The sequence below is a fragment of the Dendrobates tinctorius genome, unplaced genomic scaffold (genome assembly GCF_039654945.1).
Source record: "Dendrobates tinctorius isolate UK_male_01 unplaced genomic scaffold, ASM3965494v1 ptg000089l, whole genome shotgun sequence".
Classification (NCBI taxonomy): domain Eukaryota; kingdom Metazoa; phylum Chordata; class Amphibia; order Anura; family Dendrobatidae; genus Dendrobates; species Dendrobates tinctorius.
The window spans coordinates 24,430,770-24,448,773 of NW_027361757.1; the positions used below are offsets into that span (position 1 = coordinate 24,430,770).

The following is an 18,004-nucleotide window of genomic DNA, read 5'->3' on the forward strand; positions in this document are numbered from 1 at the left end:
TCGCTTGGAAAAGTGATTGACAGGTTGGTCACACTTGTCAAGCATACTGCAGCATCAATAGTAAAAGAACGTTAAAAATAATACAAAAAAATAGTGATATACTCACCTTCTGGCGGCCCCCTGTAGCACTCCTGGTCCTCAGCGATGCTCCCGGCAACTCCCGTTCCCAGGGATGCCTTGCAACAATGACCTCTGATGACGCAGCATCACGCGTGACCGCTACGTCATCAGAGGTCATTGTCGCAAGGCATCCCTGGGAACGGGAGTCGCCAGGTGCATCGCTGAGGACCAGGATTGCTACGGGGGCCGCCAGAAGGTGAGTATATCACTATTTTTTACTTTAATTCTTTTTTTAACAGGGATATGGTACCTAGGGCCTGGAGGAGAGTCTCCTATCCTCCGGACTCTGGGTACCATCCGCACATGAACCGCTCACTTTGCGCATGGTGGGCATAGCCACATGCGGAAAGTGAGCGGTTCAATGTATTCCTATGTGAGCGGAATCGCCGCGATTCCGCTCAAAGAATGAACATGCTGCATATTTTTCTGCTATTCGAATCCACTGCGAAAAAATGCGCAGCAATCCAGAATGCCATTAAATTTAATGGTATGCGTTTTGTAAGCGTTTTCGCAGCGGAAAAACGTGGCAAAAACGCTTACAATCCGCAACGTGTGCACATAGCCTTAATTGCATCTTTTTGGATTTTTTTTTCCCATAACGTGCGGTAATCACTTGAATTTATTAAAACTGTGTGGGGGTAATAAAAGGTTTTTTGTTTTATTTTCCATGTGTTAAACGTTTCCCTTAAAGGACCTCAATTGCATTTTTTTTTTTCACTTTCCCATGAGAGAATTTCTTAACGCCTCCGCTAAGCCTGGAAAATCGATGTATGTCATAGGCTGTATAATGAAAAAACACAGATTCAACATTTTTCTCCAGTAAACTATTCACAGGTCATCGGTCTGACCTCACTTCCCAGTAAACTCAGCCTCCGGGGAAAACATGATTATCTTCAGTAATTTCCATTAAAAAAGGCAATTTAAAAGTGTTCATAAAGGAAACTTTTGAGAAAAGGTCTATTTTTTTTCTGTCATTTTTGTTGCAGTTTTACATTTAATTATAATCTACTGTATATACTGCATCTCCTCTGGGAAAAAATTACTCCTGAGTGACGTATTTGCCTTCAGTGCCCATACTCATTGACCTGTACTAAATAGACAAAAAAGGGAACGTTAAGATCTTGCATTTCAGTTTTTTCATTCGATTGATTGAGACTTTAAAAGATTTTTTTTTTTTGATTCATGAGTTTCTTTATGATGCACAGTAATAAGAGGAAACTGTCAGTCATTGGCAACGGGGATCTCAAATTGACAATGCTCACAGTGTGCTATAACTTGTAAACTTAGCGGCTGTTTCATCGAGACTGGCTTTTCTTGCTTCAGTCTTGAAAAAGTCCACTGTAGTAAGATGCTCCAAACTCATTAACCACTTTTCGACATTGGGCGCAATAATAGGTCGATGTCGGACACCCTCCCTTTGATGTGGGCTCCAGCGCTGAGCCCACATCTTTTCCTGCACATGTCAGCTGTTTTGAGCTGACATGTGCCACGAACAGCTGACATGTGCCGCGAACAGCTGCTGGAGGAATCTCGATTCTCCCGCGGCTGTTAAATGCCGCTGTCAAACTCTTGAGAGCGGCATTTAATACGCGCTTCTGCGACGGAAATCCGCCCATAGGTGACCCCCGTCATGTGATTGCGGGTGAATGGGTTGGCATGACAACCAGAGGTCTCCTGCAGACCTCTATGGTTGTTACTGCCAGCATTCGATGAGCGCCGCCCGGTGGTCGGCGCTCATAGCAAGTGAGTAATTCTGCTACATACAGGCGATCTGATCATCGCCTGTATGTAGCAGAGCCGATCGGGTTATGGCAGCTTATAGTCTCCCATATTGAAGCATGCCAAAAGTTAAAAAAAAAACGTTTTTAAAAATATTTTAAGAAAATACATATAATAGTTCAAATCACCCCCCTTTCGCCCCATTCAAAATAAAACAATAAAAAATCAAACATGTATGGTATCGCCGTGTTCAGAATCTTCCAATCTATTAATAAAAAAAAACTAAGCTGATCGCTAAACGGCGTAGCGATAAAAAGTCACAACGCCAGAATTACGTTTTTTTTTGTTGTTGTCGCGACATTGCATTAAAATGCAATAACAGCCGATCAAAAGATCGTATCTGCACCAAAATGGTATAATTAAAAACGTCAGCTCAGCGTGGAAAAATTATCCCTCACCCAACACGAGATCACGAAAAATGGGAGATGCCATGGGTATCGGAAAATAGCACAATTTTTTTTCACCACTCAGATACAGAAGAACCTAGACATGTTTGGAGTCTATGAACTCGTAATGACCTGGAGAATCATAATGGCACCTCAGTTTTAGCATTTACTGAACATAGTAAAAAGGAAAAAAAACAACTGTAGGATTGCACTTTTTTTTGCAATTTCACTGCACTTGGAATTTTTTCCAAGTACACAATATGTTAAAACCAATGGTGATGTTGAAAAGTACAACTTATCCCGCAAAAAACAAGCCCTGATATGGCCATATTGACCGAAAAATAAAAAAGTTATGGCTCTGAGAAGAAGGGGAGCAAAAAAACGAAAACACAAAAGCGAAAATACCTCCGGTCATGAAGGGTTTAATGAGGATCTGCTATCTGATTCATCATGCTCGAACCTCCACCAGCATGAATCAAAGCCTGGCTACAATATTGCAGTTTTAGTGCAAAAGGAATAGGATCTGTATTGGTAAGATATGCATAAAAACATAAATGCTATATTCCATTTGATTAAAATATCCATGATGGGAAGAGATGGAGCTACTCCTAGTTACTTACTCATCGCAGTAACTCCATCTTTAGGAACATGTCTTTAGTAACTTGTCATTAGTCTGCTTTGCATAATTACCCAGAGAGTCACACCCCCTTGGTAAAAACCATAAAAAGCATTTATAAAATACCCATACTCTGGAACCATACGGTTTATTGAAATAGTAATAAAAAGGAATACGTAAAAGGGGAGTTCTTGGCTTTTTTTTTTTTTTTAAATACTGTGTCTCAAGAAACTAAAATATTGACCGCTCCTGCCAGCGATTCAGCTGCTCCCTGTCAACAAAGCAGCTCTTCTACTGGGCTGCTCTGACAGGGTGTCACTGCCAACGTCATGCTGATTGATAGCCTGTGTCATAGATTTTTGATTGATATAGATATATTGTATCTCTGTGTGTGCTGCGGCCTGTCTTAATTAGACAGTCTTATTGAGCACTCAAGGAAGGAAAGACGCCAAGCCTAGTTAGCAGCAATCCTTTCCTGCAGAACTCTGGAAATTATTATTATTTATTTATATAGCACCATTGATTCCATGGTGCTGTACATGAGAATGGGTTTCATACAAATTACAGATATCACTTACAGTAAACAAACTAACAATGACAGACTGATACAGAGGGGAGAGAGGACCCTGCCCTGCTTACATGCTACAGGATGGTGGAGAAGGGGACAGTAGGTTGGTGGGTTGCAGCAGTCCCGGTGTTGGTTGAGGTGATATCACTGGTAGTGGTGAGAGAGAAGGAGGTAGCGGGGTCATTGCAGGCTGTAGGCTTTCTTGAAGAGGTGGGTTTTCAGGTTCCGTCTGAAGGACCCAAATGTAGTTGATAGTCGGACTTGTTGGGGTAAAGAATTACAGAGAATAGGGGCTATTCGGGAGAAGTCTTGGAGGCGGTTGGGTGAGGAGCGAATAAGTGTAGAGGAGAGAAGGAGGTCTTGGGAGGACCGGAGATTACGTGAGGGAAGGTATCGGGAGATTAGATCAGAGACATATGGGGGAGACAGGTTATAGATGGCCTTGTAGGTCAGTATTAGTAATTTGAACTGGATACGCTGAGGGAATGGGAGCCAGTGAAGAGATCTGCAGAGGGGAGAAGCGGAGGAGTAGCGAGGAGAGAGATGAATTAGTCGGGCGGCAGAGTTAAGGATGGACTGGAGAGGTGTGAGGGTGTTAGCAGTGAGACCACAGAAAAGGATGTTGCAGTAGTCGAGGCGGGAGATGATGAGGGCATGCACAAGCATTTTAGTAGATTGAGGGTTGAGGAAAGGATGGATTCTGGAAATATTTTTGAGCTGGAGGCGACAGGAGGTATAAAGAGCTTGTATGTGCAGTTTGAAGGACAGGGCAGAGTCAAAGGTTACTCCGAGGCAGCGGACTTCCGGTACTGGGGAAAGTGTGATGTCATTAATTGTTATAGCTAGGTCGGGTAAGGAAGATCTGTGAGATGGAGGAAAGATGATGAGTTCAGATTTGTCTACATTGAGTTTGAGGAAGCGAGAGGAGGAGGAGGATATGGCTGATAGACACACTAGGATTCTGGACAGCAGAGAGGTGACGTCTGGGCCAGAGAGGTAGATCTGAGTGTCATCAGCATAAAGGTGGTAGTGGAATTCGTGGGACTTTGAGTTGCCCCAGACCAAGTGTATAGATTGAGAAGAGTAGGGGTCCTAAAACAGAGCCTTGGGGGACTCCAACAGAAAGAGGATGGGATGAGGAGGTGGTGTGGGAGTGGGAGACGCCAAATGTGCGGCTGGAAAGGTATGAGGAGATCCAGGATAGGGCAAGGCCTTTGATGCTGAAGGAGGAGAGGATCTGTAGTAGGAGGCAGTGGTCAACTGTGTCAAATGCAGAGGACAGGTCTAGAAGCAGGAGTATAAAGTATTGTCCTTTTGCTTTGGCTGTAAGTAGGTCGTTAGTAATTTTGGTCAGGGCTGTCTCAGTGGAGTGATGGGGGCGGAAACCAGATTGTAGATTGTCAAAGAGCAAGTTAGATGATAGGTGGGAGGAAAGTTCAGCGTGGACGTGCTGTTCCAGGAGTTTGGAAGCGAATGGAAGCAACGATATTGGGCGATAGCTGGACATAGCGGTTGGGTCGAGGGTTGTTTTTTTAAGGATAGGCGTGATTGTGGGATGTTTGAAAGCAGAAGGGAAGGTACTGGATGTTAGAGATAGGTTGAAGTGGTGGGTTAGGGATGGGATAAGTGTGGTGGTAAGGTTGGAGAGGGGATGGGATGGGGTCGAGTGCACAGGTTGTGAGGTGCGATTTGGAGAAGAGGCGATTAAGCTCCCCTTCAGTGATGTTGGAGAGTGAGGTTATGGGGTTTGTGCATTGGTCTGGTATACAAAGGGGTTGTGGTGGTTGAGTGATGAAGACTTGCCTTGTTTGGTCAATCTTGTTTTTGAAGTGTGTGGCAAAGTCCTCGGCAGAGATGAGGGAGGTTGGAGGAGGCAGTTAAAGATTTTGAATAACTGTTTTGGGTTGTAAGATAGGGAAGATATGAGGGTTGTGAAGTAGGCCTGTTTAGCAGAGGTGAGGGCAGATTTGAAATCGAGTGTTGCCTGTTTGAATGTGGTGAAGTCATCTTGCGAATTTGTTTTCTTCCAGCGCCGCTCTGCAATCCTGGACACTTTTAGTGGTGTTATTGTGCCAGGGTTGTCTGTTGATACGTCGCATTCTGCCATGAACGAGAGGGGCAATCGTGTCAATAGCTGATGCGAGAGTGGCATTGTAGAAAGCAGATATGGATGCCAGTGGTAGAATAGAATCAGTGAGTGCGTGGGTGTCTAGGTGTGCAAGGTTTCTGCAGGGGTGTGCGTGTTGCCCGAAATGAGTGCAAGGTGAGGAGGACAGGGATGAGAAAGGGACAGAGTGGACTTCAAAGGAGGGGAGGTTTAGGGAAGGAAGAGGTGGGATTGGGTTGAAGGTGTAGTTGGAAGAAAGGAGAAGACCCACTCCTCCACCGTGTCTGTTGCCAGGGCGAGAAGTGTGGGTAAAGTGGAGGCCGCCGTAACAAAGTGCAGCAGGGGAGGCGGTGTCAGAGGGTGTCAGCCATGTTTCTGTGAGGCCGAGAAGGCAAGATTGTGAGAGAGAAAGAGGTCGTGAATCACATGGAGCTCCAACCCTAACCCCAACGCACCCCTAGCCCTAATGGGAAAATGGAAATAAATACATTTTTTTTATTTTATTATTTTTTCCTAACTAAGGGGGAGATAAAGGGGGGGGTTTGATTTACTATTTAGAGCGGGTTTTTATTTTTGGCAGCTGTCGCACGCTAAAAGACACTTTATATTGAAAAAATAGTTTATGCATCACCACATTTTGAGAGCTATAATTTTTCTGTATTTTCAACCACAGAGTCATGTGAGGTCTTATTTTTTGCGGGACGAGTTGACATTTTGATTGGTACCATTTTTGGGCACGTGAAATTTTTTGATCGCTTTTTATTCCGATTTTTGGGACGCAGAATGAACAAAAACCAGCGTTTCATGAATTTCTTTTGGGGGGGGTGGCGTTTACACCGTTCCACGTGCAGTAAAATTGATAAAACGGTTTTATTCTTCGGGTCAGTACGATTACAGCGATACCTCATTTATGTCTTTTTTTTTTTTTTTTTTTTCTTTTATGTTTTGGCGCTTTAATGCAATGAAAACAAGTTTGTATAAAAAATAATTATTTTTGCATCGTTTTATTCTGCGAGCTATAACTTTTTTATTTTTTCGCTGATGACGCTGTGTGGCGGCTCGTTTTTTGCGGGACAAGATGACGTTTTCAGTTGGTTATTTAAACTGTGTTCCAAATTATTATGCAAAAAGAGTTTAGGAGTGATAAGGTTAGAATTTTTTTGTTTGTCATTTAAACTCATTGATGGTGATGTGTGTCAGGGCTCTTTATATCACTGAAAGCAATTGCAGATACCTGTGCAAATTAGTTTGGCAGGTGTGTCCAAATAAAGGCAAGACTACTTAAGAAGGCTGTTCCACATTATTAAGCAGCCTACATTTTTTGCCAAAATGGGAAAGAAAAAGGATGTGTCGGCTGCTGAGAAGCAACAAATTGTGGAGTATTTAGGTCAAGGCATGACTACAATCAACATTGCCAAGACACTTCATCATGATCATCGCACAATCAAGAAGTATGTAGCTGATTCCCAGCACACATGTGTGCGTGCTGAAAAGGAAAAATTGAGGACTCTTTCCCACAGGCAATTGCGTCAGGTTAAAAGAGCAGCTGCAAAAATGCCTTGTCATAGCAGCAGACAAGTTTTTGAAGCTGCTGGTGCCTCCAACGTCCCCCAAACAACAAGATGCAGGGTCCTTCAGAGGTTTTCGGCTGTGCGTAATAAGGCCTCTTTCACACTTCAGTTTTTTGCATTAGTCAAAATCCGCCAAAAGGACGGATGCTGGATCCGTTTTAGAACTGAGAGAGAGAGAGAGAGCGAGAGAGATTGAGATTGTTGTCCGGCACCCAGAAAGAATTTCGGGTTAAATGAGTGTCTGGAGGATCTGCCAGAGAAAAAAAACGTTGCAAGCTCCGTTTTGAAATCTTTGAGGAAGGTGACGGACAGCAACTTTTGGCGGATCCTCAAAAAAAACGGATGCGACGGACGGCTATCCGCCATTAATGGAAGTCAATGGGGAAAAAACGGATCCTCAAAAGAAAATTGAGGATCCGTTTTTTTTCTCAAAACCTGGCGGATTGTGACTGATTGTAAAAAACTGATGTATGAAAGAGGCCTTAAGCCATCCTGTCGACCACCTCTATCCACTGCACACAAGCAGAAACAGCTCCAGTGGGCCAAACGATACATGAAGACTGGCTTCCAAACTGTTTTGTTCACCGATGAGTGCCGTGCAACGCTCGATGGTCCAGATGGATGGAGTGGAGGATGGTTGGTTGATGGACACCCCATGAAAACATGGCTAAGGCGCCAACAAGGAGGAGGTGGAGTAATGTTTTGGGCTGGAATCATGGGGAGAGAGACTTGTCGGCCCCTTTAGGATCCCTGAAGGGGTAAAGATGAACTCCATAATCTATGTGGAGTTTCTAAAACAGCACTTCCTGCCATGGTTCAAGAGGAAGAACCGTGCTTTCCGCAGCAAGATCATTTTCATGCATGATAATGCACCGTCTCATGCTGCAAATAACACATCTGCATCTCTGGCTGCTATGGGAGGACAAACTTATGGTGTGGCCACCATCTTCCCCTGACCTCAACCCCATTGAGAACCTCTGGAGCATCATCAAAAGGAGTGTCTTATGATGGCGGGAGGCAGTTCACATCTAAGCAACAGCTCTGGGAGGGTATTCTGTCCACATGCAAAACAATTGAAGCACAAACCATCCAAAAACTCACAAATTCAATTGACGAGAGAGTTCAGATGCTTCTTTCGAACAAGAAGTCCTATGTGCAAATGTAACATCACCTAGAATAAAGTTTTAACTTGAAAACTGTTTGATTTCATTTTGTAATAAGTTGATGATGCTTATAATTTCACAATTGACCATTTTTTTTTGTTCAAAATAAAAATAAAAAGGTTGAAAACTCTGCTGTGCATAATAATTTGGAACATGCATTTTCAATGTTTATTATTTTTAAAAATACACTGTTTTCATAGGCAGTTTGTTCAAAAACATTGCAATTATAATAGAATAGTAGATGACTGGAAAATAACAATGACTGCAATTCATATAGATAATTTAGAGAAAATATGAGGAAATATTTTTTGCATAATAATTTGGAACACAATTGACCATTTTTTTTGTTCAAAATAAAAATAAAAAGGTTGAAAACTCTGCTGTGCATAATAATTTGGAACATGCATTTTCAATGTTTATTATTTTTAAAAATACACTGTTTTCATAGGCAGTTTGTTCAAAAACATTGCAATTATAATAGAATAGTAGATGACTGGAAAATAACAATGACTGCAATTCATATAGATAATTTAGAGAAAATATGAGGAAATATTTTTTGCATAATAATTTGGAACACAGTGTATATCCGTCTCTTTGATCGCTCGTTATTGCACTTTGTTCGGCGGTATGATGATAAAGCTTTATTTTTTTGCTTCGATTTTTATTTTTTAAGGGGTTCAATAAAGGGGTTAACTAGTGGGACAGTTTTATAGGGCGGGTCGTTACGTTAATTTATTTGGCGATTTTTTTTTTTTTTTTTTTTTTTATTTTTATTTTTTTTTTATAAATTATTGTTACACTTTTTTTTTTTTAACTTTATTACATTGTCCCAGGGGGGACATCGCTGTCATGTGACAGATCGCTGATCTGTCACATCACATATCGCTGTGACAGATCAGCGATCTGTCACAGGCAGCGCTGCAGGCTTCCTCTTGCCGGCGCTTTGCAGGCATGAGGAAGCCGCCTCCCTGCAGGCCCCCGAAGGTCCCTGCCGCCATTTTGGATTCGGGGACCTGCAGGGAAGGAGACCCCCGCAGCAGCGCTGCACATCGTGCTGCTGTGGGGATCTCGGGGAAGCACGGAGGGAGCCCCCTCCCTGCCGATGCTTCCCTAAACCCCGGTACACTGCGATCGTGCTTGATCGCAGAGTGCCAGGGGTTAACGTGTCGGGGGCGGTCCGTGACCACCCTGACACATAGTGCCAGGTGTCAGCTGTGATAATCAGCTGACACCCGGCCGCAATCAGCTGCGCTCCGCCAGAGAGCGCAGCTGATCGCGCTAGACGTACTATTCCGTCCTTGGGACTTAGGTCCCAGGTCACATGGACGGAATAGTACGTCTAATGTAGGAAAGGGGTTAATAAGAGCTGTCCCCCCTTAATCATAAGCTCTTTAATAGCTGCACCTCTGGAACCAATTTTTTTTTTTCCTAAAATGCATGTATTTGGGGCTAATAATCATTTATTGTAATTCAGTTTCATTAAAAATTATGCCCCTTGCTTTCACATACTCTTTGTTTCTAATTCAATTTTCATGTGATCTGTGGTCATAAAACAGCTGAGAGGAGCTAAACAAAGACAGTTTTCAAGCTCCAATTGCACATAACAAGCTCAGGGATCGATTCTCAGTTAAATCATTCTGTAGCCAGCAATATATAATGCAACACAGGGGCTATTGAAGGTAAATGGTGGAAAATTACTGACACTCAATGACCAAATTAATTTTTAGTTAAAAGTATTTATTTAAGTAAGAAGAACATTTTTTTACTCCTGAATGAATTTGTTGCATGTTTGGTTTGTATCAGAATTAGAAATCTTATCCAGCCATTAGTTGGCCTAGATTTCTGCAATAATTTACGCCACTTTCAGAATTATGACTCGTGTATCTGTTGGTGCTTGGCACCACGCCTCTGGCTACTGTAACGTACTTTTTAGAAAAAAAAAAACTGGCATAAAACGCGTTAGTCACCAACTTGAAGCTTGTACACCAGTTGTCATGGCGAGAAGACTCAGGCCGCATCAATGCATTTTCTTTATCGCTTCATTGGGGGACACAGATTACCATGGGGTGTATGTTGCTGCCGCTAGGAGGCTGACACTATGCAAAAAAGGAAAATTAGCTACTCCCAGGCAGTATACACCCACCGACAGGCACAAAGTACCTCAGTTTGTGCTTAGTGTCTGTAGAAGGCGGACCGGGATCTCCCTAGATCCGCATTTAGCGATTTATTTTTCCTTTCTAGGTTTTTAGGAGTGTATTAATGTTTTCCCATTCAGCTTCGGGAAACGGGGTAAATGTTCACCCTGCTTTCCCATATCAGGCGGCTGAGCGAGCAATGTGGTGTTACCCACATCACAACTCTCAAGACCGCAGGCAGGACCTTTTCCCTATCACCTTCGGGTGCTACGGGCTGACGACAGGTGGCCGGTCCTAGCCGATTTCCCCTCCTCACCCCTCTCCCGGGAGAGGGCTGAGAGGAATACGGCGGTGACTATCCCTTCTGGCAAAAGGTTTTGGCGCCGTCTTCTGCACTATGTGGACATGGTGCGGGGTCAGAGGATCCTCATTCCCAGCGGCCTCCCCTCAACGTGGGCCCCTGCGGTCATCCTCAGGGAAGCATGTGGACGTCAGGTAAGCGGTCTAATGCTCACTCCAGCCCCAGGCTCGCTTCACATGGAAGTCACTGAGGTCGGCGCCGTTCATAGCCGACTTGGTCCATTCCACTTTTGAAATTCCCGCCCCTTTTTTGGCAGGCGCGCGCCTCTCAGCTCTCCGCCCGCAGGGGGGTTCGGTATTGAAGCCGCAGACAGCGGGTCCCACATCCCCTTACCTCACTCATTTCAGCGGCGTCTCTGGCACCGGGGTCATCGGTTCTGCATGAGAGTCCCAGGGGGCGAAACCCACAGCGCGTTTTTTTTTTTTTTTTTTTTTTACTTCCACTTTTTTACTTCCACTGTCTCTTCCGGACGGGGCATCTCTTAAAGATCCAACAGACAGGCAGAATCAGTGGCTAAATCGATTTTTGAGGCATCCGGCGCCTCTCTGCCCTATTTTCGCCTCCTCCTGGGTGGCGAAAGTCATTTCAGCTTGGGCAAAAGTGCTTCGCAAAGGCATCTTAGCGTCAGCTCCTCAAGACGAGTTGGCAGATTTAGCAGACCAGATTAATCATGCGGGTAAATACCTCTTGGCCGCCTCCTTGGATGCAGCGAGGTGCGCAGCAAGAGCTAACAGAAACATAGTAGCCATACGCCGTATCCTTTGGTTGAAGACATGGAGTGCGGACACTACCTCTAAAAAGTCGCTCACCAACCTAGCCTTTCACGGTTCTAGGCTCTTTGGCGCCAAACTGGATCAGATAATTTCTGATGCCACTGGAGGTAAAAGTACTTCCCTTCCCCAGTCTCGGCCTAAACGCTTCTTCAACAGAAAAGCTTCTCGGCCGTTTAGGTCCTTTCGCCCCTTCTCTTCCGCGGAAAGATCATCTCAGCAGGACCTCTACCTCCAGGGAGCGGAGAAAACCATCTTATAAACCCGCTCCCCGCTGGAAATCAAGAGGCCAACCCTCCAGGTCGTCAGGATCCCGCTCCGGTAGATTTTCCTCCAAGTGACAGGTCACCCCCACCTGGAAGTTCTTCCATGGTGCGAGGCAGACTCTCTTCTTTCATAGACTCGTGACTGTCTGTTGTCGACGACGCTTGGGTCAGGGAAATCATCATATCCGGATACAAAATGGAATCCCCCCCAAAGAGACGTTTTTTTCCTGTCTCGACCTCCAAGACAGCAATCCCAGACTCCAGGGTTCCTTCGGGCCGTCTCCTCCCTTCTTTCCACCGGAGTTATCGTTCCCGTTCCTTCAAACGAACAGTTTTCAGGGTTTTACTCAAATCTTTTCGTAGTCCCGAAAGACTGTTCCCTTCACCCAATCTTGGACCTCAAGTTGCTCAATCGTCACGTGAGGATCCTCCACTTCAAGATGGAGTCCCTGCGCTCGGTGATAGCCTCGATGGAACCCGGAGAGTTCCTTTGCTCTGTGGACATACTGGATGCCTATCTTCACATCCCTGATTGTGTGCAACATCAGAGATATCTCCGCTTTGCGATTCAGGAAAATCACTATCAGTTCACGGCCCTCCCCTTCGGCCTAGCCTCCGCTCCCCGTGTCTTTACGAAGGTGATGGCAACAGTCATGGCCATTCTTCGCTCCAGGGGGATTCTCATTATCCCTTATCTGGACGATCTGTTGATCAAGGGCTCGTCCCTCCAAGACTGTCTTCAAAGTCTTCAGATAACTCTGGACACTCTCACCCGCCTCGGTTGGATAGTCAATAAAGAGAAGTCCATCCTGCACCCTACTCAGCGTCTGACCTTTTTGGGCATGGAATTCGGCACGAGTCTAGCTCGGGTGTTTCTTCCGAGGGACAAATTCTCAGCCCTTTGCAAGGGTATCCGATCCCTAAAATGGTCGACGCCCATTCCCCTTCGGTCCTGCATGAGGGTCCTGGGGAAGATGATAGCTTCCATGGAGGCAGTGCTTTTCGCACAATTTCACACTCGTCCGCTCCAGCTGTCCCTCTTTTCAGCCTGGGACAAGACCTCGGTTTCTCTGGACCGTCCCATGCTCCTTCCTCTCAGAGTAAGGCAATCTCTGACTTGGTGGACAATGCCGGCATCAGTTCTTCAGGGAAGGTCCTTTCTTCCGCCTCAGTGGTAAGTCATCACCACCGATGCCAGTCTTCTAGGATGGGGGGCGGTTTTCCATCGGAAAACGGCCCAGGGGCGCTGGAACGCCCAGCGGACTCTTCTTCCCATCAACCTTCTGGAAATCAGAGCGATCTTCCTTGTCCTCCTGCTGGCAGCCTCTCCTCGTAGGCAAACCAGTCCGCATTCAATCGGACACCGCCACGGCTGTGGCGTACATAAACCACCAGAGCGGTACTCACAGCAGGCAGGTAGTGACAGAAGTGGCAAAGATTCTGCGTTGGGCAGTGCGTTACGTTTCGGCGATCTCCGCCGTTCACATTCCAGGAGTAGAAAATTGGGCAGTCGACTTCCTAAGTCGCCAGGGCCTAGCGTCAGGCGAATGGTCCCTTCACTCTGCAGTCTTCAATCAGATATGCCAGCATTGGGGCACCCCGGACGTCGATCTCATGGCATCTCGGATGAATCACAAAGTTCCTCGCTTCGTAGCCAGGTCCAGGGACCCTCTAGCTGTCGGTTGCGACGCCCTGGTAATTCCGTGGTCCCAGTTCCAACTTCCTTACCTGTTCCCGCTCCTTGCCTTAATCCCAAGGGTGGTCAAGAAAATAAAATCAGAAGGCATTCCAGTAATTCTAGTGGCTCCAGACTGGCCAAGACGTCCTTGGTACGCAGAGCTGGTGAACATGCTAGCGGACGTCCCCTGGAGGCTTCCAGACCGCGTCCAGATCTTCTCTCACAAAGGCCCCTTTACCACCAGAATTCTCAGTCTCTGAGTTTAACGGCATGGCCATTGAGGCCGCGATTCTGAGAGAATCAGATTTTTTTCAACCGGGTCATTCAGACCATGATCAGAGCTAGTAAGCCAGCCTCCTCCCGCATTTACCATAGGTACTGGAAGCCTTTTTCCGTTGGTGCGACGATAACAATGTTTTTCCATTGTCATTTTCCATTCCATCCATACTTGGCTTCCTCCTGTCCGGCTTAGATGCAGGCCTGTCCCTCAGTACCCTCAAAGTCCAGGTATCGGCTCTGGCGATTCTCTTCCAGAGGGATCTGGCTCCCTTACCTCAAGTTAAGACCTTCCTCCAGGGAGTCGCCCATGTGGCTCCTCCTCATTCTCCGATAGATCCGTGGGACCTCAATCTCGTTCTTGGCGCTCTCCAAAAGGCGCCGTTCGAGCCTATCCAGGACATTCCTCTGTCCTTTCTCTCATTGAAAGTGACTTTCCTGATCGCCATTACATCCATCAGGAGAGTTTCTGAGCTGGCGGCTTTATCCTGTTGTTCCCCGTACCTAATCCTTCACCAGGATAAAGTCGTTCTCAGGCCAGTTCTCTCCTTCCTTCCAAAAGTGGTATTCCCGTTCCACATTAATGAGGATATCGTCCTTCCCTCTTTTTGCCCTGCGCCTGCTCACCCTCTGGAAAAGTAGCTCCACAAACTGGATGTAGTGAGAGCCTTGCATGTCTACCTTGCCAGGACCGCTTCACTTCGTCAATCCGATTCCCTGCTTGTCATCTCTGAATGTCGCCGGAAAGGAATTCCGGCATCCAAATCCACAATCGCTTGCTGGATTCGTTCTACCATTCTGGAAGCTTACCGCCTTCACGAGAAACAGCCCCCTCCGGGAGTGAGAGCCCACTCCACCCGGGCTGTAGGAGCTTCTTGGGCTGTTCGGCACCAGGCTTCGGCTTTACAGCTTTGCAGAGCCGCGACTTGGTCGTCCTTGCACACGTTTGCGAGGTTCTACAGGGTTCATACCCAGGCCTCGTCTGATGCAGCTTTTGGTAGGAAGGTTCTGCAGGTGGCGGTAGCACATCGGCCGACCTAAGCTTTCCTTCTCGTTCCTTTATTGCTGTTCCCACCCTCGGGACTGCTTTGGAACGTCCCATGGTAATCTGTGTCCCCCAATGAAGCCATAAAGAAGGAGGGATTTTTGGGTTCTTACCGTAAAATCTCTTTCTTGGAGCCTTCATTTGGGGACACAGCACCCTCCCTGTTTAAGTTGTGCCGTTTTGGGTCTTTGAGCCCCTTGTTGGGTTGGTACACATTTTGAGAGTTTTTCGGTTGCTTCTACTGCTTTCTCACCAACTGAGGTACTTGGTGCCTGTCGGTGGGTGTATACTGCCGGGGAGGAGCTAATTTTCTTGTTTTGCATAGTGTCAGCCTCCTAGCAGCAGCAGCATACACCCATGGTATTCTGTGTCCCCCAATGAAGGCTCCAAGAAAGAAATTTTACGGTAAGAACCCAAAAATCCCTCTTTTCCACCGACTTTCCACATGTTATCATGTTCTTATTTTTGTACTTCACAGGCTAAGTTCACATAAGTGTCTAAAAAAAAAAAAAAAAAGTTTCACCCAGATAAGGCTGGTTTCACACTTGCGTTTTTTTTCGCGGTATTTTAGCGCTAAATAGCGCATGCGTTTTTTTCACTATACTTTGCATGGGATGCGCTTATGTGCGCATACACATGCGTTTGTATGCGTTTTTCTGCGCATGCGTTTTTTTTGCGGTATGCGCTCGGGCGCACAAAATGCAACCTGTTGCATTTCTCCTTCGTCTCATTGGGGGACACAGAGACTGTGGGTGTGTGCTTCTGCCGTCTGGAGGCCGACACTAAGTATACAAAAAAAGAGTTAGCTCCTCCTCCGCCGCATACACCCTCGCCCCCAGGCCGGGCGTAACTCAGTTTTTTGCTTAGTGTCTGATGGAGGCACACGCAGTCTGGAGCTCCAGACTAGATTTTTTTTTTTTTTTTCTCCCTTTTCTATGAAGATAAGACAGGGGCGACGGATCCTATAGAGAGGGTCCGATCTCCCCAAATCATCAACGGGCGACCACGTGTGAGTAACCCTCCACGTGTCCTCTCCCGCACCGAGGGACACATCTGGGACTTTTTCCCAGACAACCATTTTTCTTTTTTATTTTGTAAAGAGGGGCAACGCATCCTGATAAGAGGATTCGGTTTCCCCATAACTTCAACAGGCGAGCACGTGTGAGCAGAACCCAGGGGTCAGCCTCCACGTTGTTCCTCTCCTACAACACAATTTATGGAGGCCCCTTCCACCCCTAGGTAGTGAGTCCAGGGGTTGAGTTGGAGGCGCAGGTGAGCCAAGGGAGCTAGTCACTGGACGTGGCTGAGTACAGGGGGATGAAGCCGGTACCAGAACCCTCCCCCTCCCTGCCGGGGATAGAGCCCACGGCGGAAGGCCCTGCTCACCTTTAATGTTAGGGAGATCCGTCTCTCTCGCTCGCCCGTCGCCTCTCTCCCGGAGCGCACCGCAGGTTTGCCCCCGGTGAGTAACGGTAGAGGCCGTTTGCCCAGAGTGGCGCTGCACCCGGACGCCGCACGCCGTGTGTACCGGAGTGCGGCCGGAAGCCCGCCGGCGGCCGCGGCCCCCGCTGCAGGAGGAGGTCCGTGAGTATCGCGCGAGGCCCCGCCCGCCGACTTCCGGTGGTAGCCGGAAGTCCCGCCCACTGACGTCTGGCAGGTCAGGGGGTGGAGAGCGGCAGGCGCACAAGTCCCGGAGCGGAGACTTCCGCCCTACCACCTCGCGTCCACGCATCCGGAGTTTCCCGGGGTACTTCAAACAGGAGTGGGACGCTGCCGGGGGGTAAGTGCAACTCCGTTTGGAGAATCGCACTGGTTGTCAGGGAAGGGGTTACCCTCCTCCTCCTCTTACCCTGCCTTCAGCTTGTGCAAATATGTCTGCCAAAGGGAAAGCTCACTCTTTCCTATACGCGGTTTGCGTGTCTTGTGGGGTCAGGCTGCCAAAGGCACAGGCGGGTAAATTTTGTGAAGCCTGCGAGTCGGAGCGCGCCCAGGAGCCCCCCACTGTTTCAGAACCCAGGGGTCAGGACCCCCCGGAATGGGCGGTGTCTTTATCGCATTCTATGCTGTCCCTTACAAGGGCAATTGAATCCCTTCGAGGCCCGGGCAGGGACAAGGATGGTGGTCTGCCAGCGGAAGATAGCTCGTCCTCGTCTCAGGACCCTCCAACCGTTAGAGGCCGCTCCAGTACCAGGCAAGCTCATATCAAAAGGGCTTGTTCCCCGTCGGCCGGGCCCTCCGGGGCTTCGGCGGCGGGTATTAGGGCATCTCGTTCCCCGTCGCTGAGCTCAGGGAGCGATCAGGATGAGGGCGAGGAGGAGGAGGCCTGGAATCTAGAAAGCCTGGGGTACCAGGACTCGGTGGACAGTCTCATTGAGGCAGTCAACCAGACATTAGAGATCGAGGACGATGTGCCCACAGCCTCAGGTCACAAGGTCTCTTTCAAGAAATCCAGGCGACCACATAGAAGGTTTGCCACGCATCCGGAGTTTGAGGAGCTAGTCCAGAAACATAGAGAACACCCGGATAAGCGTTTTGCAATGCAAAAAGCGCTGCAAGCAAAGTATCCGTTTCCTCCTGAGCTCCATAAGGGATGGGTAGAGTCGCCAGTAGTGGACCCACCGGTATCACGTTTAGCATCAAGATCGCTATTGTCGATACCCAGTGTTTCTTCTATAAAGGACCCAACTGATCGCCTCATGGACGGGCTTGCCCGCTCGGTATATGAGGCAGCAGGGTCGGCTCTGGCCCCCTCCTTTGCGGCAACTTGGGTGGCTAAAGCCATGGTTTCATGGGGGGACGCTCTGTATAAGGCCCTCCAAGACAGGGATCTGCCCGCGGAGGTCTTGGAGGTGGCAAATCAGATATCAGGAGCGAGTGATTATCTTGTCAGCGCCTCACTGGACGCGGCCGAGTGTTCGGCTGTGGCGGCAGCAAATGCGATCGCCATTAGGCGTGCATTATGGCTGAGGTTGTGGAAAGCGGATTCTATCTCTAAAAAATCCTTAACCTCATTGCCTTTTCAGGGCAATCGGCTGTTCGGTGAGAAGCTTGATAGGCTTATCTCAGAAGCCACAGGGGGGAGAAGTAGTTTCCTACCGCAGCAGAGAAGTTGCCCGGCATTCAGGCAAACGCAGAGGCGTTTTCGGCCCTTTCGTAGCCCCTG

At 47.5% G+C, this 18,004-nt stretch overlaps 1 protein-coding gene across 3 annotated transcripts in view; it reads left to right on the forward strand.

The window, feature by feature from the left end:
• TNKS2 (tankyrase 2) overlaps positions 1-18,004 on the forward strand; it is a 113,953-nt gene that overhangs the window by 41,383 nt on the left and 54,566 nt on the right. The window lies entirely within an intron of this gene.